Below are 23,614 nucleotides of genomic sequence, written 5' to 3'. Positions count from 1 at the left end.
GCTGAGGGCTTGAGATGGGATGATGTCATGTTACTTTCAAAATGGAAGGATGAACTCAGAAATAGTGAGGTGGTGGTGGGGCAAATACACACAGCTCTGGCTGGTTGATATATGAGGATTTTACTCCTCGGCCTTCCTCTTTTATAGAGTCATGGGGCTGGACCAAGCAATCCTATCCATCAAACATATTTTTGATGCTTTATTATATTTCAATGTATGCTGTAAGCTGCCCACAGTGGCTGGGGAAACCCAGCCAGATTGACGAGGTATAAATAAGCTAATAATAATAATAATAATATTATTAATAATAATAATAATAATAATAATAATAATAATAATAATAATTCTCCAACTATTTTGCAGTGGTGAGGATGGGACCCATTGTTGTTCTGCCTGAAGAATGGATGCTGTATCCAAAAGGTCTGTTCAGCCTCAAAAGGAGGGTGAGACACACAGAAATATATTAATATATAATTATATTAACTAAGCAATAACACATGGCCAACCACCCCCCTTACCAGACTTGTCTTTCAGATTGTATGTTTCCTGAGTGTTGGGACCTGTAAACTCTGTAGATGCCCTACATTGAAGGTATGGTACAAATAGTAGGCCTGGTAATTATAAAGAAATTATGGATTATTATTGTTATTATTATGCTGATTATTTTACTATTAGGCTGCCTGTCATGTTTTTTATGATGGTTTTTTTATCTTCGATGTTCTATAATGAATTCTTAGTGTTGTACACTGCCCTGGGATCTTCTGATAAAGGGCGGTATATAAATTGAATAAGATAAAATAATAATAATAATAATGAAAGTCCTAAAAAGATGTTTAAATGACACACTGCTTTGTAAGTAGCATTTTGTGGTGCTACACTGGTTACAAGAAATGTTGCATGTAAAACGCATTTCATGTAACATCTCATCATATTTTCCTAATGGTAAGAAACTCATAGAAAAGAATAAAGTTAAAACATATAGATTTTTATTTTCATTTGTTGAGGGGGTGAAGGATGTGTTTTTGTGATCAACATAGCACACTTAATCAATGTTAGCTGTATTTTTTTAAGCTCATTTGCTTTTGTTTGTAACGTAAAAAAATTTCTCCTTTTCCCAAATGAAAGAGCAATCAACAAAGGCTTATTAACCTATTGTTGATTTTCTTGGTAAAGTCTTTAATTGAAATTGGACAGAAATTCTGAGTCATCTTGTTTTACTCTGGTGTAAAATGCCATTTTGAAAAACTGCAGCAAGATAATGAAACTTCAGGAAATTATGTTTAAAATAATATAGAATGTGTTAACTATATATGAGAATGAAAAATGGGTCTGTAGAATGACATTTTCATAGGATTACTCTGTAGATTTGTTCCATTATTAAATGCATATGAGGCAAGAGATCTCAGAGTGAAAGCTCTGCCACTGGTACCATCCAGCATAACCCAAGGGCATGTGGGTTCACCCTCCTCCTCCCTGATCATTTTATTTATTTATATTTATGTATTGCTTTTATAGCCCACCTTTTCTCCACGGAGCACAAGGTGGCAGTCATTGTCCTTCTTCCCCTCCCTGTATTATGCTCACAGCAACCCTTGTGAGGGAGGTTGTGCTGAGAGACAATTGCTGCCCAAAGGTCATACCCAGTGAACTTCATGACTGAGTGGGGATTTAACCCTTTATCTTCCAGATCCTAATCCAGGAGGTTGGAGCAACTTGATTCCCACCCAGCCTTTATCACTCCCCACCCCCAACCCAGCTTCTGCGAGCGCTAAGAGCTTTTTAGAGAAGCCATGTTGAATGTTAAGTTGCCGTTACTCAAATGCAAAACTAATAACTGCTGTTTAAATTGAAGCTGGGCTTTGTTCTATTTAACATCCAAAGGTCAGGCCTGTCTTGCAAACAAAAGGAGGTTTAATCTCAGTGTCGGAGGGAGGGAGGGATGGGTTTTATATGAAACATGGGTTCTGAAAGAGGTATTTAATCCGTAAGGTCACAAACACCTTATCTCACAGCCTGTTCCATCTCTCAGAGGAAGGGAAAGCCAACATCCCACTTGCCACTTGAGATCTCCAGAAGATAATATAATCACAGAATTGTAGAGTTGGAAGGGGACCTAGTGGGTCATCTAGTCCAAAACCCTGGAATGCAGATCTACAGACTCCCTTGTTCAAACAAGAGCTCTATTATTTGACTAATCCAAGGGGACATTTTTTATTTTTACCCTGGCGTAAAACTGCAGAAGGAAAGCCTTGCAGTATGTCTGTGTCTGTAGCTCTCTCTCTCTCTCTCTCTCTCTCTCTCTCTCTCTCTCTCTCTCTCTCTCTGTGTGTGTGTGTAGTGGGGGCAGCCTCTGCCCCACACAAGAAATTGATCCCTTCCATCCCCTCAAGTCCCCTCAAGGTCCCTGCTCCTGCCAATCTAGCAGTTCAAAAGCACGTCAAGTGCAAGTAGATAAATAGGTACCGCTCCGGCGGGAAGGTAAACAGCATTTTCGTGTGCTGCTCTGGTTTGCCGGAAGCAGCTTAGTCATGCTGGCCACATGACCCGGAAGCTCCCTCGGCCAATAAAGTGAGATGAGCACCACAACCCCAGAGTTGGCTATGACTGGACCTAATGGTCAGGGGTCCCTTTACCTTTACCTATTCCCCTCAAGGAGCTGCTACTTTGCATGCAGAGGTCCCCAAATTCAATCCCCAGCCAGTTAAGATTGGGCCATGAACTCTGCCTCAGTAGAACTACTACTGGGTATGATTAGAGACGGACAGATATATGGTGGCTGTGCTCTGCCCCCACCATTGGAGGTAGCAATGCTTCTGAACACCAGGGGCTGCAAACCGCAGGAAGAGACTGTTGCTGTTGTGCTCAAATTCTGCTCGTGGGTTTCCCAAAGGCAGCTGGATGGCCACTGTGAATACAGGATGCTGGACTAGATGGGTCACTGGCCTGCTCCAGGAGGCTCTTCTTAGGTTCTTAAGATGGGATCCACCACCAAAAAGGCCTTATCTATGGGATGCTCTTCCTCAGGATTTTGCATTTTGCATCCTACCTTGACTTCTTTTGGTGAACCCCAAAAGACTTCGCCAATCTCTTTTTGGATAAGACCATGGTTTGGCCACTTGTGGTATCTCCTTGCATTGCAGGAGGTTAGATGACCCTTGGGGATCCTTCCAACATTACAATTCTATGTTATCTCTATGTGATTTTGTCTTGGGAAGAAGGGTCCAGCTGCAGTGATTTCTCATTTACACCTTGCCCCTTTTAGATTTATGGAGTTGATTTATGTACTGATTTTATTACTCAATTAATGATGTTTGTTTTACTGTGTTGAGGTGTTTGAGTGTAAGCCACTTTGGGAGGATCTATGCTTCTGAAAGGCTGCATAGAAATCATTCAAATAAATAAATAAAATGTAAAAAGCAAATAAAGGTTCCTCACATCCAAAACAATATTTTAGAGTCAGAAAAGGGCAACCAAAATGATCAAGGGATGGTGTGACTCTGCTATGGGAAAAGGCTGCAGCATTTGAAACTTCTTCATTTAGAAAAAAATGTGAATATGAGGCAACATGGCAGAAGTTTGTTAAATTACGCATCACTTGCAGAAGGTGGATAAAGCCCCCCCCCCGCCATATAAGAACATCCAGTGAAGCTGAATATTGGAGGATTCAATATATATGTAAAGAGTCCTTTTTCATGCTGCACAAATGCACATAGTTAAACTGTGGAACTCACTCCCACAGGAGGCAGTGATGGTCACCAACCTAGATGGCTTTAAAACTGGATTTGACAAATGCATTGAGGAGAGTTGCTGTAAACTTCAAGAGGGGAGTGTGCTGCTATTGTGCTCAAATCCTGCTTGCGAGCTTTGCATTGAGGCATCCGGTTGGCCACTGTCAGGACAGGACGCAGGATTAGATGGGCCATTGGTCTGATCCAGAGGCTCTTCTTATGTCCTTATGACATTGCTCTTGAAGGAATTAGACCGAGAGATATCTTTGAAGGCTTCTGAAGATTTGGTTCTGGACTTCCCTCTTTGAAGGCAAGTGAAAAGACATGAAAACACAAGAACAAGAAAGAGGGATTTATATCTAGATGGCGTGCTCTGGTCCATGGGGTCACAAAGAGTCGGACACGACTAAACGACTAAACAACAACAGGATAGAGATGATAAGGAAAACAGGAAGACACAATGAGAGATAAAGGAGGTGCTGTGGGATTGGTGGAAGTCAATGTTTGTTTTTCTTTTTAGTGTTTATATTATTAACTTGTAAGATATGGATTTGTGTTTTTTTGTGAATGTTGGTTTTTGTGTTTTGTGTATCCCCCCCCCCCAATATTTTTCGTGTTGTTGTTGTGTGGAAAATACTAATAAAATTAATAATAATAATAATAATAATAATAATAATAATAATAATAATAATAATAATAGAAAAGACAGAACATAAAAAGGGCCTGCTGGATCAGGCCAATGGCCCCTGTAGTCCAGCATCCTGTTCTCACAGTGGCCAACCAGATGCCTGTGGGAAACCAGCAAGCAGAATTCGCACTCATCTCCACCGTGATGCTTTTCCTCCCGGAAATCTTCACCCGCCCAAATCATCTCCTTTCCATGTGATGGGTAATCTGAGAGTCTTCACATTTCGGGGACACCCCCTCTAAGCAGCCAAAAGAAACAACGAGACAGACGCTCCGAGGGAGAATGTGACACCTGGATATTACAGCCTGTAATGGAATCAGCCAAGTGTTAAATGTAGCTTTTAAATAGGTTTTGTGTTCTCCATTAACTTCCCTGATGTTGATTAGTTCTGACAGGGGGGGAAATGGGCTGGTCAGCAACTTTTCCTCTGCCAAGTTTCGGCGGCTCACTGCCACCGTGGAGGTGTGTGCCGGATTGATCAGGTCCCACATGCATGGGGAATCAATTGACATGGAAAGGCGTGTATTTTGCAGTGGATGCTTAGAAGGAGAAATGCTTGTTGGTGTGTTCTTGGCCACTGTCCTGGAATGCAACCCCACAAGTCTGAAGGAAAGGACTTTTTGCGATGTGGTACAGAGGGGACCCACCTCTTATGCTTTCTCTCCCCTCACCCTGAGTCTTCCAGCATGATTATTGTCACATGCCACCCCAATCTCCGAGGGGCGAGAGATTCCAGGGGTTCCAGTAACTTACCCAAGTTCTATTTCCTTGGAATGAAGGCCAGTGAAGACAGTGGTGTCTTTAGGGTATATGGTTTTATTTACACGTCTATACCACATGAGAACGGGACGCGGGTGGCGCTGTGGGTTAAACCACAGAGCCTAGGACTTGCCGATCAGAAGGTCGGTGGTTCGAATCCCCGCGACGGGGTGAGCTCCTGTTGCTCCGTCCCTGTTCCTGCCAACCTAGCAGTTCTAAAGCACGTCAAAGTGCAAGTAGATAAACAGGTACTGCTCCGGCGGGAAGGTAAATGGCATTTCCGTGCACTGCTCTGGTTTGCCAGAAGCGGCTTAGTCATGCTGGCCACATGACCTGGAAACTGTATGCCGGCTCCCTCGGCCATTAAAGCGAGATGAGCGCCGCAACCCCAGAGTCGGCCACGACTGGACCTAATGGTCAGGGGTCCCCTTTACCTTTACCTTTACCACATGAGAATAAGGTGGAGGGGCTCACAGTGTTAACACCCCGGCAGATGTTGCTTCTCCTTTAGTCACAGCTTTGGATCCAGCACAGAGCAAGCATGTCTCTCTGCTTCCAGCCTGTTTCCATTCTTAGCTCACACCCTCAACTCTGGCTATTCTTCTGTCTACCTGCCAGGTGAGAGGGGGTGGAGGAAAGGCCCATCCATTAGTCTATTCCAACACTCTAACCCCACCAGCATACTAGCTCTTTCATTAAATAAAGCAAACAAATAAGGAAACACACAGCTCTCTGCCTCCAAAAGAGGGGAATGGTCAAGAGGGGGTCAGGTAGGACAGCCAGGGGTCAAGCCACCGCTGCCCTCCAGCATCACTTCCACTTAGGGGCCTGCTACACAGTGAAACAGGGGGTGGGTAAAATTGAGGCAGGTCTTGATCGTATGACAAAGGTAAGATCTGGTGGAAAGCTGTTTGCCAATCAATATAAGACATTCCCTGTCTGAAAGCCTGAATGACTTACTCAGAGGCATTTTCTGAAGTTACGTAATGTACACTCCAAGACTGAAGAAGTGCCTGATGAATAAATACCCTGAGCCCATCTGTTCTTCATTTTGAAAAAGCCCTTCTTCCTCTTCTTCTTCTTTCACATTCTGAGAAGATCATTTGCGTAATGAAAGGAAGTTGTTATTTCCACTGTGTTCCCAACACCTCACACTTAGCACATCCCACGTCCAACGATATGATTGAGAGATGCTCAGAACCAAAGATGTGACACTAACTCACTTTTTTCCCCAAGCAAGACTTGATTTTTTATATATATATTTTTGCATTTCTGCCAACCAGGATTATGTCATTTCCAACATTCATCTTAAACATAACCATACAATCCCCATCATTTTTGAGTTACAGGAGAAATGGCAGCCCTATAGCAGGGACATCTGTCTATCTTTTGCCTAGGGGGGTTACCTGCACCTATGATGATGGCTGTCATCACAGATCCATGGAATCATAGAATTAGAAGGGACCTCAAGGGCCATCTAGTCCAATCCCCTGCAATGCAAGAATCACAGCTAAAGAATCCCTGGTGGGTGGCCATTCAACTCCTGCTTAAAAACTTTCAGTGAAGGAGAGTCCACCACCTTCAGTCCATTCAATTGTCAAATGTCTCTTACCATCAGAAAGTCATTCTTCATGTTTAGTTAGAATCGTCTTTCTTGTCATTTGAATCCATTTGTTCAGGTTCTACCCTCTGGAAAAGCAAAAAATAAGCTTGCAAATGCATCCTCTCTCATTCTCTTCTCCAGGTTAAACATGCCCAACTGCCTCAACTGCTCCTCATCAGACTTGATTTCCAGAACCTTGATCCTCTTTGGTCACCCTCCTCTGCACAATGATGTAGAAATTGTGATATTTGATTGAATATTAGATATAGATTTTGATTTTGTTCTAACTGTCCTAATATTAATTGCATTTAACCTTTTAGATAGAATGCATTAGGCTTGTTCTGCATTTTGTGACTCTTATGCCTTCCTCCTATGCTGTATTCCATCTCTCCTATCTGCCCCTGAAAGTGGCACAAATGGTCAACCAGAATATTTTGCTATGTCTTTTTTGAGATTGTGTGTGTGTTAATCCAGCATCTCTCCTTGAAGCTTTTGGACATCTTTTGTGAACAGGGAAGTAAGATATGGGATTGGAGTGTCAATAGCCCCCACTGAAGGCTTGATTGCCTAGGTAACTGGGGTTAAAGTGTGATAGTTTAGACCTCAGGAAGTTGATACCAGTGTGGAGTCATGTATCATGGCATCCCATGACCTGTAAGTTTTCTTGATGTATGTTGAAGGATGTTTTGAAGTTTTATGACTCTGTGTGTGCTGTGTTTGGATCTGCTATTTAAGCTTTGTTCTGATGTGCCTCTTGGCAGTCTTTTCTAACTAGCAGTTCTGCTGAACAACTGGTTAGCAAGGCTGTCCGATTTCAATAGCTTTAATAAACTGGGTTCCTACTGGATCTGTTGGGCTTGCTGTTATTCTCTTATATCCATGTCTTTATTGGAAAGGTGTTCCCTCATCTGGGTAAGAAACAAGTGGGGTAGAAGCAAATTCTTACCAAAACATGTTCCAGCTTGTCCATATCCTTCTTAAACTGTGGTGCCCAGAACTGGACACAGGACTCCAGGAGACATCTGATCAAGGCAGAATAAAGTGACTTTCTTTGATTTGGACATTGCTTCCCTTTATCTGAACATTAGTTCCTTTGATCAGGACATGACAACAATTAGAAACCAATAATACACATCTTTTTGGCCACAGTACAGTACTGGATCAAATGCCCACCAGCTCACTCAAATTAAATATAAGGCTTTCTCTCTTTCATGCTATGTCTGTCACAATAACATCTTGCAACCCCCTTTAAACAAGAACATTCCACCAGCACACCAAAGGACAAAACTGCTACCTCTGCATCTCTTGTGAAAATTGCCACTAGAGGATGCTTCTTCCAAAGTTTCTTCCAAACTGATCTGTATGTATTTTCTTTAGGCGTGAAAAGGAAAAAAGCCAGCAATGATGCCTAGAGGAATATTCCTTGTTACTCACTGCAATAAAAATGCACCACCACCCACCCACCATGTTTATTTCACTTTTTCCTACACACTGTTCAATTTGGAGGTGTTGTTTTCATTACTATTCTAATTAACATAGTAGAAGAGGGAAAATATACTCCCAAATACAAATCGCACAGATGTTTATTCTTCCGAGCTACCTCCTTTCAAAGATTTGTGGCTCCATAAAAGAAGCTACCTGGAAAAATATGTGTTGCCTGCATGTTGATGATGAAAATCCTTTGCAGCCTTGCTTGGCTAAAGTGATGGCGACACAGCACCTTCTCTTGGAATAGGTAGAGTCAGAAATGCTGGGTGCAAACTTTTGAGTTACATTTCTCCAGATACATTTTATTTCTTTGTATTCTTACACCATAAGGAGGTAAATATAATTAAAAAAACTAAAAAACACACACCTTACCATTGTAAGAAAGGAGGCCACCAGAGTTGGTGTTATCTGGTCATCCTGTCAAGGGCAAAAGCCTGTAACTGCCCATTGCTTCCTGTGCAACCACAGGTCAGAGAGCCATCATGATTGCTGCTGGTGGGGAAGGAAGGAAATTGCACTTCCTCAGCAGCAAATTGTTGAGATTTGAGTACTTGGAAAATATATTTTGCTACAACAATAGCACTTCTTTGAACTACATAATGGAGAAACGAAGAACAGCCATGCATTTATCATTCAGCGCACACACCTGCAGCGCCCCGCTGCCACCCCACATAATTTGGAAAAGCCCTAAAGGAAATGGTTTGTCTTCTCCCAAGAAAGATATCAGAGGCAAAAGCTGAGCTCAGCCCACTTTTGACTTCTGCGGTATTTCTTCTCCCAAGTGGTCCTGCATGATGTAACTGTCCTTTCTCCAGAAACATTAAATTTTGGCACTCCAGCTTCCATTTTATTAGGCTAATAAAATAATGGACCTATAAAATTTCTGGACCTTAAAGGTTACTTAGTCAAGTGTTTGAGACAAAAGGAGGGAGAAAGCAGGAGTCCTGAAAAGGTCTGGCTGGAGCTTCTGACCCCTTTCAGAGTCCAGCAAACACCGTCCAGCAGGAGGAAAGTGTTTTCGTCCATTAAAAACAAAAAGGAGTAGAACATAAGACCCCTTTCTGAGGAGTAGGAATATATTTTCTATGAAATAAAAAGCTACAGATTATGAATGCATGCAAATGTTATAGTGCATTTAAAGCAAAGGAATGGTTAATAGAATAATAGAATTGTAGATTTGGAAAGGACCCCAAGGGTCATCTATTGCATGTTATTGTTGGCATCCGTCTGTCTTAGGAGACAGTGGAAGGAGTACACCTTTGGGGGTGAAGTCAAACCATTGGAGAGTTACAGCGCCTGCTGTGGCTGTAGAGACATGTTTTGTTGCAGCTGGGGCAGAAGAAGGCATCCAGTGGTGCTCCTGCAGATGCACTACAATGTTTGTTTTCTCTGTGGTCCTCCTAGTGCCCAGCAATGCATGCTGGACTTGATAAAGGGATGGCAAGATCATTGTTTATTTCAGTTTGTTATAACTTTTATGTATGTCCTTTGCAAAGGAAAATCTATACAGTGGTACCTCTGGTTGCAAATAATATCCGTTCCGGAGGCCCATTCACAAAATGAATAGAACGCAACCTGCAGCAGCGCGTCTGCGCACACGTGGGTCACAATTCACCGCTTCTGCGCATGTGCGTGACGTCATTTTGCACATCTGCACATCCAGAAGACTCCCCAGGGGAGAACATGGTCCTCAGGCTGCAAAAAGCTCCCCACCTCAACTGCAGAGATTTCACTGGGATTTGGGGTCTCTGGGCCTTCCTGCGATGTCCCTGTTTCTAAATTCTTGTAAAGAAAAAAAGAGTTATTTCAGAAACTCTCTTCCAGAGGAAAGGTTTCACAGCCTAGGGCTTTTGAAAAAGTTCCACGCCTACCAAAAAAATAATCAGTTCAGAGAAAACAAATTATTGTTTGATTTAGCACTTTACCCAATATTTACTCCACAAACAATGAGCAGGCAAACTATTTTCATATATACGTAAATGTTGTCATGCTGTGGTTTGTGTGGCCACTGATACATGGCTGTGCTAATGAAGTTTGTGCTCCAGTGCAACAAGAGAAAAGCAGGGAGGGAGGGAGGGGAGCAAGCAAGCAAGCAAGCGTCAGGAGGCCGAGGTGAGCTTCTGATGGTGGAGGGCAAAGGTGCTTCAGAGAGCGGGTTGGTTGGGGTGAGCTGTGAGGAGATGGGAGGCTTGGGTGAGCAGGCAGGTGATAAACAAATGGGTGAGTGAGGTGTAAAGGCACAGGCAACTGGTCGGGTGCAAATGGAGGAGGGGTTGACCAGGTGTGGGGAAATGAAGGGTTGGCAAAAGGTTGGCAGGTAGGTGAGGGTTGATGAGTGGATGGAGGGAATCACAACGGAAGAATCCCTGACAAATAACTACTCAGCCACGGCTTCAAAAACCTTAAATGAAGGAAACTCCACCACCTTCTGAATGAGCTTGTTGCCCTGTTGAACAGCTCTTACTGTCAGAAGGTTCTACCTCATGTGAACAGTGAAGTCCCAGGAATCCTTAAAAACTCATCTAAAAAGCTGAGTTGGAACTTGCTTTCTAAAAGCTTAAAAAGAGGTGCACATCCTTGTGTACATTGTAAACTCTGCCACCATAACTGATCCAGCTTGTTTTGGGGGGAGAGGAGAGCCCTTGTCAGCAACCTGCACAAACAGTAGCGGATTCCGGTCTGCTGATGTCGTGTTACTCACGCCTGGCAAAATTCTAAAGGGCTAAAAAACTCACAAGTTTATAAAAAGGAGCTGGGCAAAGGCTGTGTTAGTCCCCCGTAGATCTTGTGCCTGTTGTTTAAAGTACTGCCAGAAATAAATTTTCCACCCAAATTCAAAACAGGAAGGCTCCCAGTCTTGCACATTGAAGCACAACCTTGCATTTTGCCACCTTGCATTTTGTTTGGCCACAGGCAGGTGGCAATATGGACTTCTGTGAGAAGTGCCCCTGGGCAGGTGGACAGCCCAAGCGAGGAGGGGAGGAGGGACTTAAGGGACAGAAATACTGACCCAGGCAATGTAAGGAGGGGACCGAAGGATGGAGAAGCAGGTGGGAGGTCCAGGCAAGTGTCCGGATGAGGCGAGGAGAAAGGATCTGCCAGGTGAACAGTGTCATGAGGTGTGGAGGGAGGAACCAGAGGATGGAGAGGCAGGTAAGTGAGCATGTGAGTGGCCTAGGGTCTTTTTTTTTCCTTTGCAAGGTGTAAAAGGAGAAGGGAAATGAGTTTGGTAAGATGTACAGGGAGAGGGTTCACAAGGTGTAAAGGAATGGAAGTGGGGGTTGGTGAGAGGGTGGGAGCGTTGGCGAGTGAAGCAAGTAGAGGTCTGGAGAATGAAGCCCAGTTTTTCAGTGGTTGAAACGACTGGCTCGTTTTAGCACAAACTGAAACCGGGATAGAGCCCAAGGATGCAAATTTCTGTTCCTTTGTACTGTGATTATATAGCAAGCAAAGATCCATTGGTCCATATAACTCGGTGGGGGTGGGGAGCAGCCTCTGGTAGTAACAGATTAAGGTTATAAGGCTGGCTGTGAAGCAGACATAAAAATGGCAAGAGGGAGGCCACGCGCTTGCCCCATCTGGCAGCACAAGAGGTGATTTTTGGCAAGGCTCAATAGCACTCAAAGGGCGACCCATCTAAATGATGTATATGCAACATTCATTTCCTTGAAGGGGAGTTGTAAAACCTGTCATGAACAGAGACGGGAGTGGAAGATGTCCAAAGGGGGAGAAAGAGGGGCTCCACATCCCAGTGAAATGGTGCAGAGAAGCAATGGAACTGCAGAAGGGGCTGGATTTGATTACAAGGAGGGCAACTGAGCCACGTGGCCATATGGAAAAGCTGGTTTTTGTGTGTGTGTGTGTGTGTGTGTCTGTGTGTCTGTGTGTCTGTGTGTGTCTCTCTGTGTAAGAACAGCTATGAACATTCTTATGCCAAAGGCGAAAAGTCAAAAGGATTTGCCTTTCATTGGGGTTGGCATTATTTCCTTTTAGTGACACACAGAGAGGAATAATATTGCTTCTCTAGTTTGTTGGCGCAGGGCACAAAGTGGAGCTGGGCCTTCTTCCCTATAATGCGAGCTGAGCCAGGGCTGCTGCTACCACCTCTGCTGCCTCTTCCTCCCAATGCTGCCACTGCAGGGTTCTTGGCAATAGTGGTTACAGTGACCGCAGCATTGGCGTGCCAGCAAGCAGCCAGCCCTCCCATAGCTGGGGAGCGCCATTGCAGCTGCTGCCATTTCCCCTGCTGCCGACCACGACTGCTGTGGCAGTGGCTGTGGCGGATCCCATCTCAGCCATGCTGCAGTCTGGCCTGCAGGATGCTTGCCTGGTACGCCACCATGCTCAGTGTGCTAGGCTAGGTGCTTGGCCTCCTTTTGGCACCACACACATGCGCAATGTCATAGGCACACACTGCATGAACTGTTGCATCAGAGCCACAATGTGCCCCTGAGCCGCCGCCCCCCCAAATGTTGGGGCCAGGCCGGCACCTCTGCATGGGATCCATCATTGGATGGGGGAAGTTCTGGTGAGTCCATCAGACAAGAAAGGACAAAGCAGCAGGGGGAAATGAGAGCACTGACCAGGGTTGAAGAAAAAGAGGAATATTCTTCACACCATCAACATGGTTTGCAAACAATGCTGAAATATCTAGTTGCAAATGGAAAACTGAAATCAGTGAAAATTCCATGTGCAGTCGCATTCCCACATAGCTATGATTTGGAAGAGACACTTGACAGTTCAAAGCATCGGGGGGCCACTAGGGGGCGCATTGGAAGATGGCTGACAATAACATCTCTCCGACCCACACGAGGTAATTTGGAGCCTATGATGGGGGTAATTAGCCTCCTTACCCCCCCCAGGACGGTGGGGGGGACTGCCCTTGCCTGCTGTGCCCTACACTACCCCCGAATTTGTGGGGGTGGGGGCACTAGGCACAAAGCCCTCCTGTGGGATTCTGGCACTCCTGGGCGCCGTCCCTGATCCGCGCCACTAGCTGCAAGAACTTCAAAAGAAACAATTTGGATGAAGCTAATTGCATATATTTCAAGGAAGGAGGGGGAGTAAAGACTGCTAACAGAAGAGATCTCTGATAAAACAAGACAAGAATAAATCATGAGAAGATATGCCAAGATACGGTATGGCAAATGACTGATGGGGGAGGGGAAAAAACTTTCCTTTCTTTCCTTATGTGATTAAACAAGAATCCCCTCCCCTCACGAGTCAGAAATGTCGTTTTAAGGACTTAAGCTGTGGAATTAAGACTGTGTGAAGATAAACTTTCAAACCAAGGCATGTTTTGAGAAGAGCGTGGAATGTACAAGAGCTCTGGAATGACGCAGTTAAAAATGCCGTCGCCATATTGGGAAGTTCTGTCGGAGGTCTTGAGTCTGGGAGGAGAAATAGAGAAATAGAGCTGCTTTTATATTGTGGGTGAAACTCCTCAGAGGGACTTAAGAGCGACAGTTTTGCGAGATAATGATGGAAAGAGCGATGTTATCTATGAAGGTGATGATATATGGAAAGCACCTCGATTTGAGGATTGGAAGAACGGAAAAATTCACACAGGATTAATATTGGTGTTTATCGGCTTAAGGAGACTATCAGAAGAGATCATAAAGAAAAAAGAGAAAATATATGAACAAGATGTGATGTGGAAACAGCAAGATAAGACTGGATAGAATTATGAACTTTGTTTGGACTGATTTGGTTTGATTTGGACATTAACGCAGTAGCAAGAAGATGATCAGAATCCCCCTTCGGATCTTGAAATATGGGTCCCCCCCAACAAAATTTAAAATTCGGCTTTGTAATTCGGAACTTATGTGATGTGATTTGATTTGATTGGCCGGTTAATAAAAATTATTTTTTTAAAAAAAAGATAGTTCAAAGCATCACCTCCCAGTCAGGCGTTGAGAGCCTTGAACATTTAATTATTACATTTATATCCCACCTTTTCCTCCAAGTACATTGCCCCCCTTCTCATTTAACTCCCACAACAATTCTGTGAGGTTGGTTAGGCTACAGTAAGTGATTGGCTCAAAGTCACCCAGTCAGCTTCATAGCCAAGTGGAGATTTGAACTCTGGTCTCCAAGGTCCTAGACTGACACACTGTCTTTTTCTTTTTCTATAAATTTTTAAAAGTTAATTATTAAATTGTTTCAACACATAACAATACAACAGTGGCGTAGCGTGGGGGGTGCAGGGGGGGCCGGCCGCACCGGGCACAACATCTGGGGGTTAGGGTTAGGGGGCGCAAATCCACGGGTTAGGGGGTGCAAATCCACGGGTTAGGGGGCGCAAATTACTTGCCTTGCCCCGGGTGCTGACAACCCGCGCTACGCCACTGCAATACAATACAAGTAAATAATGAAATATCCCACTGTAACCCAGAAGCTGGCCTTTAGGCAATACATACATTGTTGTTGTTTAGTCGTTTAGTCGTGTCCCACTCTTCGTGACCCCATGGACCAGAGCTTGCCAGGCACTCCTGTCTTCCACTGCCTCCCGCAGTTTGGTCAAACTCATGCTGGTAGCTTCGAGAACACTATCCAACCGTCTCATCCTCTGTCGTCCCCTTCTCCTTGTGCCCTCCATCTTTCCCAACATCAGGGTCTTTTCCAGGGAGTCTTCTCTTCTCATGAGGTGGCCAAAGTATTGAAGTCTCAGCTTCAGGATCTGTCCTTCCAATTAACAAAGACAACAGGCGTATAAAAAAATACATACATAATAGCAACCAAATAACAAAAGTCCTTGTCCCAAAATATTATCTGATGCTCTAACCACTACAACACATTGGCTCTCCTTGTTTGGACCAGCAACATGGATGGGCCTTCTGAACTGGCTGCCAAAGAAATACATGCTTGTTCTTTTTGATGTTGGTATTGAGGGGTGTGTGTGTGCGGAAGTAAGAGACCACAAATCTCTCTCCACCCCCCCCCCCGGAAAATTCTCATTTCCTTGTGTGTTCTTGCTAACCACATATTGGCTGGCCCTTCTTAACCACAGCTCCAGGACCTGCTTAAATTCAGCTCTTGAGTGGAAATTGCGGGTTCATAAAAAGCCTGGAATCTTAAAATTATGGTTCCCACAGCAACTGCAAAATGGCAATTATCTTCATTTTGTCCATTCCTGCAACAGGAAGACGTATCGATCTCCTAAATCTACAGCCTCCCTTTTATTGCAGCTTAAATTAACATCTTGACGATGGCAGCTGGGCGAGGAAGAGGAGAGGAGACGCGTGAGGGCTGGACTCTGGCCACCGTTCCCCTTTCTTTCGAGACGTCCCTCCCTGCCCCCACCAACATAGAACATTTGCAAAGAAAACCCACTCCCACTTTGAAAAGCTGAGCCCCCTCAAAATGCATCATGGTTAATTTATTTCCAGTTAGATCATTAGATTGACTCCTTGCAACAAACATAATTCATGGGATAGGCTGTGTCAACCCCTCTCTTTCTATATATCATCTATAATAAATATCGCCACAATAAAATTCATTGCTTGTGGCACTCCTTATTAATGTCAGCACAGCTCAGCAAAGAGATATAATATCAGCCTGACCGGGAAGAATTTATACAGCTCCTACTTGTCCTGCTCTGTTGGAAGGACTGGGCCAGCTGGACACATGCAAATGTACACCCAGGGCAGGCTCTATCATTCGGCAGAGTTAGGCACTTGCCTCAGATAGCAAATGGTGCAGGGCAGGGACTGGCAGCAAAGTGCTGGAGGACAGAGCTATATGAGCCATGTGATTTGCACCTCAAAACTAGACTATTGCCCCCAGGGTTGAAATAAGATTCATCTGATCGGCTTCTATGTGTGGAATGGGCAGACACCATTTTTGTCCCATTGCTGAGACTCGGCAGGAATCTGGGGCTAGGAGTTTCCAAGGAACTCTTACCCAAGAGCAGAATCCACATACGAAATCAGTCCAGAGATCAGGGAATCCAGATGGTCACCGGGACACGGGTCCAGTCCAGAGGTCAGGGAATCCAGATGGTCACAGAACCAAGGGTCCAGATGGAGAGCAGGAAGCAGCAAGGTAGAGCCAGGAACTACAGGCACTGTTTCCAGCATCTGACTGCTGCTGAGAGCTCTGTGAAGACTGATCAGCTGCAGGTGGAATCACTCTGCCTTCTCCCCCTTCAGGCTGCTGTTCAGCGGGCAAAGCTGACTCCTGGCCCATGGCAATTTTGTCTTTTGCCTCAGGTGCCAAAATATATTGGGGCAGTCCCATGAACACCACTTGCCAATTAAATAATTAGGAGCCCAGCTAAGGATGCCAATTAGGAGATACTCTGGGATGATATGCTGATGATCCCAGAGCCCCCACAGCTGGATGCCTGAGGAGCTTATCCCAGCAACTCCCAGCCCACTCTCCTGCACCCTAGTTGACCTTCCTTTCCCTTCCTGCTTCTCTAAACACAATTCTTCTTGAATTACTAGACCTACAGAAGAAGCAGCAACTTGGGGGTAAGTGTCTCACAAGTGGGTAGGACCCCTAAAGCCACTAGGGGAAAATACTGATCCTCCCCAGGTTTTATTTGGTGGGGAGGGGGATGGTTGTGTGTGAGGGACAGGTTCAAAGCCCAGCCATAAGCTTCCTAGATAACCTCTTTGAGTCTCAGATAATTCAGAGGCCTTGGAATGCATACTTGGTCATGCCCACTCCAGAAATAGTCAGGGATGCTTAACTGTGCATTAGGTGAATAAATGTTGGGCAAGGGCTCTACATTTAGCACCTGTAAGTGTACAAAACAATTGTCAGGGGTGTGCATGCTGTGTGCACACAACAGGCTCCTTCAAAGACCCACCACACTTCCAGGTCGGGATTTACTGTGGGGCAGGTGAGCCTCATGTAGGTACATATTTTTGCAGCATCAGCACAATGTTACTGGCATTAAGATGTCAAGCTGTATTATATCTACCCCTCCCCCAGTTCGGCGATTTAATCCAGATTTACCCTTTCCAGAGAAAATCAGAAATGTTGAAAAACAAAACAAAAACAGCAACCTGTTGCCAGTTACCCATTTGCAATACCTGAGCTACCTGTTTACAGTACAGTGGTACCTCGAGTTACAAACGCTTCAGGTTACAAACTCCACTAACCTGGAAGAGTTACCTCGAGTTGAGAACTTTGCCCCAGGATGAGAACATAAATTGTGTGCTGGCGGTGCAGTGGCAGCAAGAGGCCCCATTAGTGAAAGAACACCTCTAGTTAAGAACAATTTCAGGTTAAGAACGGACTTCCAGAATGAATTAAGTTCGTAACTAGAGGTATCACTGTATTACATCCCTATCTGGAAGCATCCCCAGGTTACTCTGGACATGGATCAACAATCTGTAGATAAACAGAGCTCTGTTGCACTCCGTTCCACACTAAGCTGTTTTTTTTACCCTGTACGTGACTTGAGTGTGATGGACCTTGTAAACACAAGTAGAGCCCATCTAGTCTAGCATCCTGTTCTCAAAGTGAGATGCTAGACATCAGATGTCCTAATGGAAAAGCAGAAAGCAGGACCCGAGTGCAACAGTACCCTCTCCATATTTGCTGTTTCCAGGAACTGATATTCAGAGGCATTTACTGCCTCCAGTGGTGGAGGTAGAACATAGTCATTGTGGTAAGCAGCCATGGATAGTCTTATCTTCCATGAATTTGTCTAATCCTGTTTTAAAACCATCACTGCTTCATGTGAGAACAACTTCCAGAGTTTAAGCATGTACAGTGTCAAGAAGGACTGTCTTTTGTCCATCCTGAATCTTCTAATGTTCAGCTTCATTGGTTGCCCTTGAGATCTAAAGATGTAATTTTATATCCCTCTATCATGTCTACTTTTACTTGACTTTTCTCAAAACTAAAAGGCACAAGCCTTCTCCAAGGATATGTAGTAGAAATTGTATCTTCTTTATGGGACTGAATGGGTTCAAGGCAGCATGGAAGAGTCTTAGGACCTGTCCCTACATCAGCTTAATGTGGTTTGTGAATCCCTTCTCCCTTGTCTATGTGGCAAACTACTGCTGCCCCACACTTTTTCCTTCCTAAATCCAGAGATTCCCTATGCTTTGAAAATCTAATCAGGGCTACATCGATTGTCCACCTCCCTTTAACCTTTTCTCTAGCCCAGAATACTCATCTTGCATCCAAGTGCTCTGACTAACAGATCTGTGGGCTGGATCTTGGTCTTGCACTCTCTCCTGAAGGAATGCATCTGGGTCAGATCACACAGCAATCCTCCGTTGCCACCTGAGCTCAGGGAAAGGACACCAGGCATTTCAACAGATCAGTGGCCTTTAAATGTCAACCTCTTGCGAGTGGCCATGCAAGGAGAAGGTAACCCTTGCAAGCATGCCTATCACCTTCAGTTGCAGGGTGATGGAACAGCTTGGATTCCAGTGCTTTAAGTCAATCTGCTTAAAACCACATTTTCATATATTCTTATGTGGATGTCCCTGTGTTTTGAAGGAAAGAGGAAGCCCTAGGGAGAGGCTAAGTCAGCTAACAACATCCAGCCCCCTTCCCACAACGACTCAGGGATCCAACCCACCCACTGAGATGGTTCCCTGTGCTCCAGCTGTTCGTTGTTGTCATCTAGTTAGTCTTTCCTTTGTCTCCTTGGAAGGGTGATTTATGAGCACCAATCAGCTGTAGGAAATGCTGTATGGAAAGCCCAGCGATATTTGGCTAGTCTTGAAAAGGGATCTTTCATTGAGACTGGGTGTGTGTGTGTGTGCAAATGCCTGCGGCAATTCCAGACCCTGTTACGTGCTCTTGATGTTCCTGAAATTGGTCTTTGCTTTCTCCCTGGCAGAGCACGATTGTCTCACTTACAGAGTCAAGTTCCCAATCACATTCTTGTGTGTGACTGGGGCTTGAGTTTCCTTGCCAGGGGAAGCCTGTGTGTCCCCACTAGTGCTGCTGCTGCACATGCAGATTGAGCTGCCAGAACATAGGCGGTGGGTGGGTGGGGGAGCTTCTTTCGGGGGGGGGGACCTGGCATTTCTGAGTGCGCGTTAATAATTAAACCCCGCCGCACAGTGGCTTGTTCATATTTAAACGGTATTAGTGTTGCAAACCGTCTCGATTGGTTTAATATTCATCCTGTAGTCGAGTCTCTGAAAAGTGGTGGCACCTGATTTAAATTGCTCCTGTCAGTTTTGATTAAAAATTAACTTGAGTACAGTTAAAAGGAAATTTCATTAACATTCTTTTGGAGCAATCCCGTGCAATTTAAAGGAACAATTAATACGATTGGTTTGTAGGTCTGCAAAGAGAGGAATCGTTTTGTAAAATATCCATCTGAGAAAAGGCACTTACCTGGGATTTCTGAACAGAGAAATGGCTCACACATTCAGTTATTCTGGGAGAACAGTGAGAAGGTATAGCAGTGGATAGTTTCCAGGTGGTGTGAACATGTCATTTGCATTACCCAAGGGTTATTTGAGGGTTCAGAGGCCCCTCTGAAGTGTGGTGATCTCACTTTATTTAAGTCCCGGGCACCAGTTCCCAGAATTTCTCTTCCCTCTGTTCCATTACTGCTAGTCCCAATTCCTGCCACTGGGTTTTCGTGTATTCAGCTTTCTTGTTTTTGAGCAGACTCTTGTATTCCAATCTACATCCGTTTCAGATTTTCAGTGGCTTCCTCTGATAGATTCTTACACAAATCCTTAATTGCCTTAATCAGAACTTTCTTAGTTGATTTGCACTGACTGCCAAACCACCCAAGGTGTGTTGATTGTGTGTAGTTTATTAACTGTAAAAAAGGTAAAGAGGTAAAGGACCCCTGACGGTTAAGTCCAGTCGTGAATGACTCTGGGGTTGCGGCGCTCATCTCGCTTTCCTGGCCGAGGGAAACGACGTTTGTCTGCAGACAGTTTTTCTGGGTCATGTGGCCAGCATGACTAAGCTGCTTCTGGCGAAACCAGAGCAGCACACTGAAACGCTGTTTACCTTCCCTCCGGAATGGTACCTTGCACTTTGACGTGCTTTCGAACTGCTAGGTTGGCAGGAGCTGGGACTGAGCAATGGGAGCTCACCCCATCATGGGGATTCGAACTGCCGACCTTCTGATCAGTAAGCCCTAGGCTCAGTGGTTTAGACCACAGCACCACCCACGTCCCATAGTTATTAACTGTAGAAGTTATCAAATAGGGTCTGAGTTCTATTACAATTTGCTGGAAGACATCAACAAATTTGCTCATAAAAAGTTGGCACAGGCTCTTCAGGTGATTACCATATCGTGTCTCTTGAATATTGCTGCTCAGTTTGTGAAACCATTCCAGTCTTTTCACACCATGTAGATGCTCTTGTAGATTCAGTTGTTGGCAGGGATTTTTTTCAGCCAGAGCCCACACAGGAGCTTAGCTCTGGCATCTCTCAGGTGGGCACCATTGCCACTCTAAGGGAACAAGGGAGAAGTTCATGGTGAGCTTTGGCACCTCTTCTTCTAGAAAAATAGCCCTTGTTGTTGGTATGCATTCTATTAAAGGACATAGGGTCACCGATATTGTAAAATGGGCATTTTCTGTTCGTTCTAACACTTCAAAAGGATTCACAAAAGTGAATAATGAAGGAGAGACTATAATTTGATCAATAGTTCTTTCACCATGTTTGTTTAAATAAGTATATTGACCCTTACCTAGGTCTACAGGACTCCTGTGAAGAACATACACATTACAGTGGAATGCAATTAACAAGCATTTCAGGCCCTGTGCTTTATATTTGTTGTCCAAAGAACATTGTGAGGTTGGAAAAAAACTTTGGAGAATCAGCAAAAGCAAATAGGTTTGCTGAACCAGTCAAGTATATGTAGAGCACTGGTTCTCAAAGCTTTTCTCTGGGCCACATTTTCAAAAGAAAAATTTGCTTGTGCCACACAGAATTTTGTATTGATAAGAAAGACATTGGAAAACAAGAAGAAACAACTCTTAACAGTGCTTGATTTATAACATAGAACACAACTACTTTATAATATGATTATGGGACATCCAGAAAGTATAAAACAATGCAGCTATATATGAACACAAATCATTTCCCAAATATAACTATAAATGAGTCTTAAGCATGTATACAAACTCAAGGAGAGATGTGAGTTTGCTTTTGCCAGGTAATCTCATGTATATTAGGTCTAATCTGAGACAAGCAAACTCTCATCACAAAGAAACTATTCTCTTTTCTGATCTTTCGTATTTGTCAGAGTGGAAAATCCCTGTTTACAACATGTTGTAGAAAACTGTAGAATATTCAATGCTCTTGAAGAAAGGCATGGATACTGATTCTGATTGTATATCCAGAAAGAGTCAAGTGGCATACTACCCTGTTTCATTTTCAAGGTAAAATCAGGCCGTTTCCTATTCCTCATTCAATGTCAGTCCTGAACCACTGCAATTCACTAAGGGGTCTCTAACCCAGTCAAAATTTTCTATAAACAACAATGTGAAGTAATGATCAACCTTTTCTACCAGTGTTGCAAGATGTTCCTGAATGAGGCCGTACAATTAATTACTTGTCTTTAATTTTTTTACAAGTGGGAACATTTTGAGATTATGTTTCATCGCTCTTCTGCACTAGAGCTGAAGCCTTTTTTAAATTAAAAAATGCAGCTAGTTTGCCTGTAATAGTGAGGATATTGTCATTGTAGCCTTGCATACCAGCATTGAGCTCATTCAACTGGATAAAGATATTGGCCAGCTATAGCAGTTTTGTACACTAATCGTTGTCATCCACCTGGTGCAACAGGTTCCCTTCCTGTTCCAAAAACTTTGTTCTTCAGTTGCAAGACCCGATTTAAAACTTTTTCATGGGACAGACAGCAAACCTCCAAGTGCAAGGGTAGGCAGTGATGTCTTGAATCCATGTCTTTGCAGAGTTGAGCAAAGGTGCGGCGGCCAGAACTATCCAAAATATTCCAAGTGTAGCTGCACCATCGATTTCTGTAGCAGCCTTATGATATTGGCAGTTTTATTTTCAATTCCTTTCCAAATGATCCCTAACATGGCATTTGCCTTTCCCACGGCTGCCACAGCTGGGTCAACAGTTTTGTCAAACCATTGACTACAACCCCAACGTCTCTTTACTGATGACTTTCCTTTAATTGCTAGGCTTCTCCTTCCGAGTGATGGGGAGTCTTTTGCTTCTTTACACTGTTCCGACAACTCTGCTAACACAGTTTAAGTGCAATATTAAAGGGCTTGGAAAATGAGATACGCAGCAATGCTCATCAGGGACAATTTGCAAAAATTGCTCGAGGCGCAGCCTCCAGAATATGAATGTGAGATGCCACTGCTCCCTACAACCCCCTCTGCGTGTTGCTGGTGACGTGACACAGGGAGGGGAGCGGACTGGAAGTGTCTGTTTTGGGATTTCCTGGGAAGTGCACGTCAACACACGGGAGACTGCAATGCTGTTTACAGGCAGAGCTGCGCCCAGAGGCAGTATGGAGTGCATGAATCATTTAACAGCAGCAAACTTTCTGAAAATGTCAAAGAAAGGGATTGTTAACCATTCTCCAAGTTGGGCCAGCTGTCTTTCATGGTCAAGGGCAATAAATGCTCACCCTGTTTTGGGGTGGCTGAAACCATGCAGGCTGCCTTGGGGAGCTCACCTGGAGCCCAACCCAAGCAGCAGCACCTGTCTGGTGCTGACAGAACTACCTCAGCAGGTAGCAGGTGGTGGAACTCAAAAGCAAGCATCGTAACGCTCTCTTCTGCCTCAGTCAGCCTGCACCTGAAGTCCTGTGTCCATTTCTGGGCACCATCGTTTCAGAAGTATAGTGACAAGCTGGAAGGTGTGCAGGGGAGGTTGATCAAGATGATCCAGGGCATGAAAACTCTGATATGATAGTCATCTTCAAATATCTGAAGGACCATCACATGGAAGATAGAGCAAGCTGCTCCAGTGGGTAGGACCTGAACCATTTACATTATAAGAGGTTTGACTAAACATTCAGAAGAACTAGTGATGGCACATCCTGTTTTGACACTTGAGGTGAAATGCGAAGTACTGCCCTGCTGCGACTCCTACCACCAGCACTGCCATACCTGCTGCTTCCACCATCACATGCGCCACCTGCACTGCCTGCCCTGCCACCTCTGCCATGTCTCCACTGCTGGTAGAGCCAGCGGGGCAGGCAGAACACCTGCAGGGGTGCAGCCTTGGGGACTTCCACCACCTCACTCTGCCTAATGGCCAGTCCAACCCTGGGAAGAACTTTCTGGGGGTGAGAGCTATTTGACAGTGGAATGGACAGCCTCAGAAGGTGGTGGACTCTGAAAATGGTGAAAGGTTGGAGAGCATGCTATTAGCCATGATGGTGATGCTCTGCCTCCACAGAGGCAGTAATGTTTCTGA

The sequence above is a fragment of the Podarcis bocagei genome, assembly GCF_964188305.1.
Source record: "Podarcis bocagei genome assembly, chromosome: 7".
Lineage (NCBI taxonomy): Eukaryota > Metazoa > Chordata > Lepidosauria > Squamata > Lacertidae > Podarcis > Podarcis bocagei.
This window is presented reverse-complemented; position numbering follows the sequence as displayed.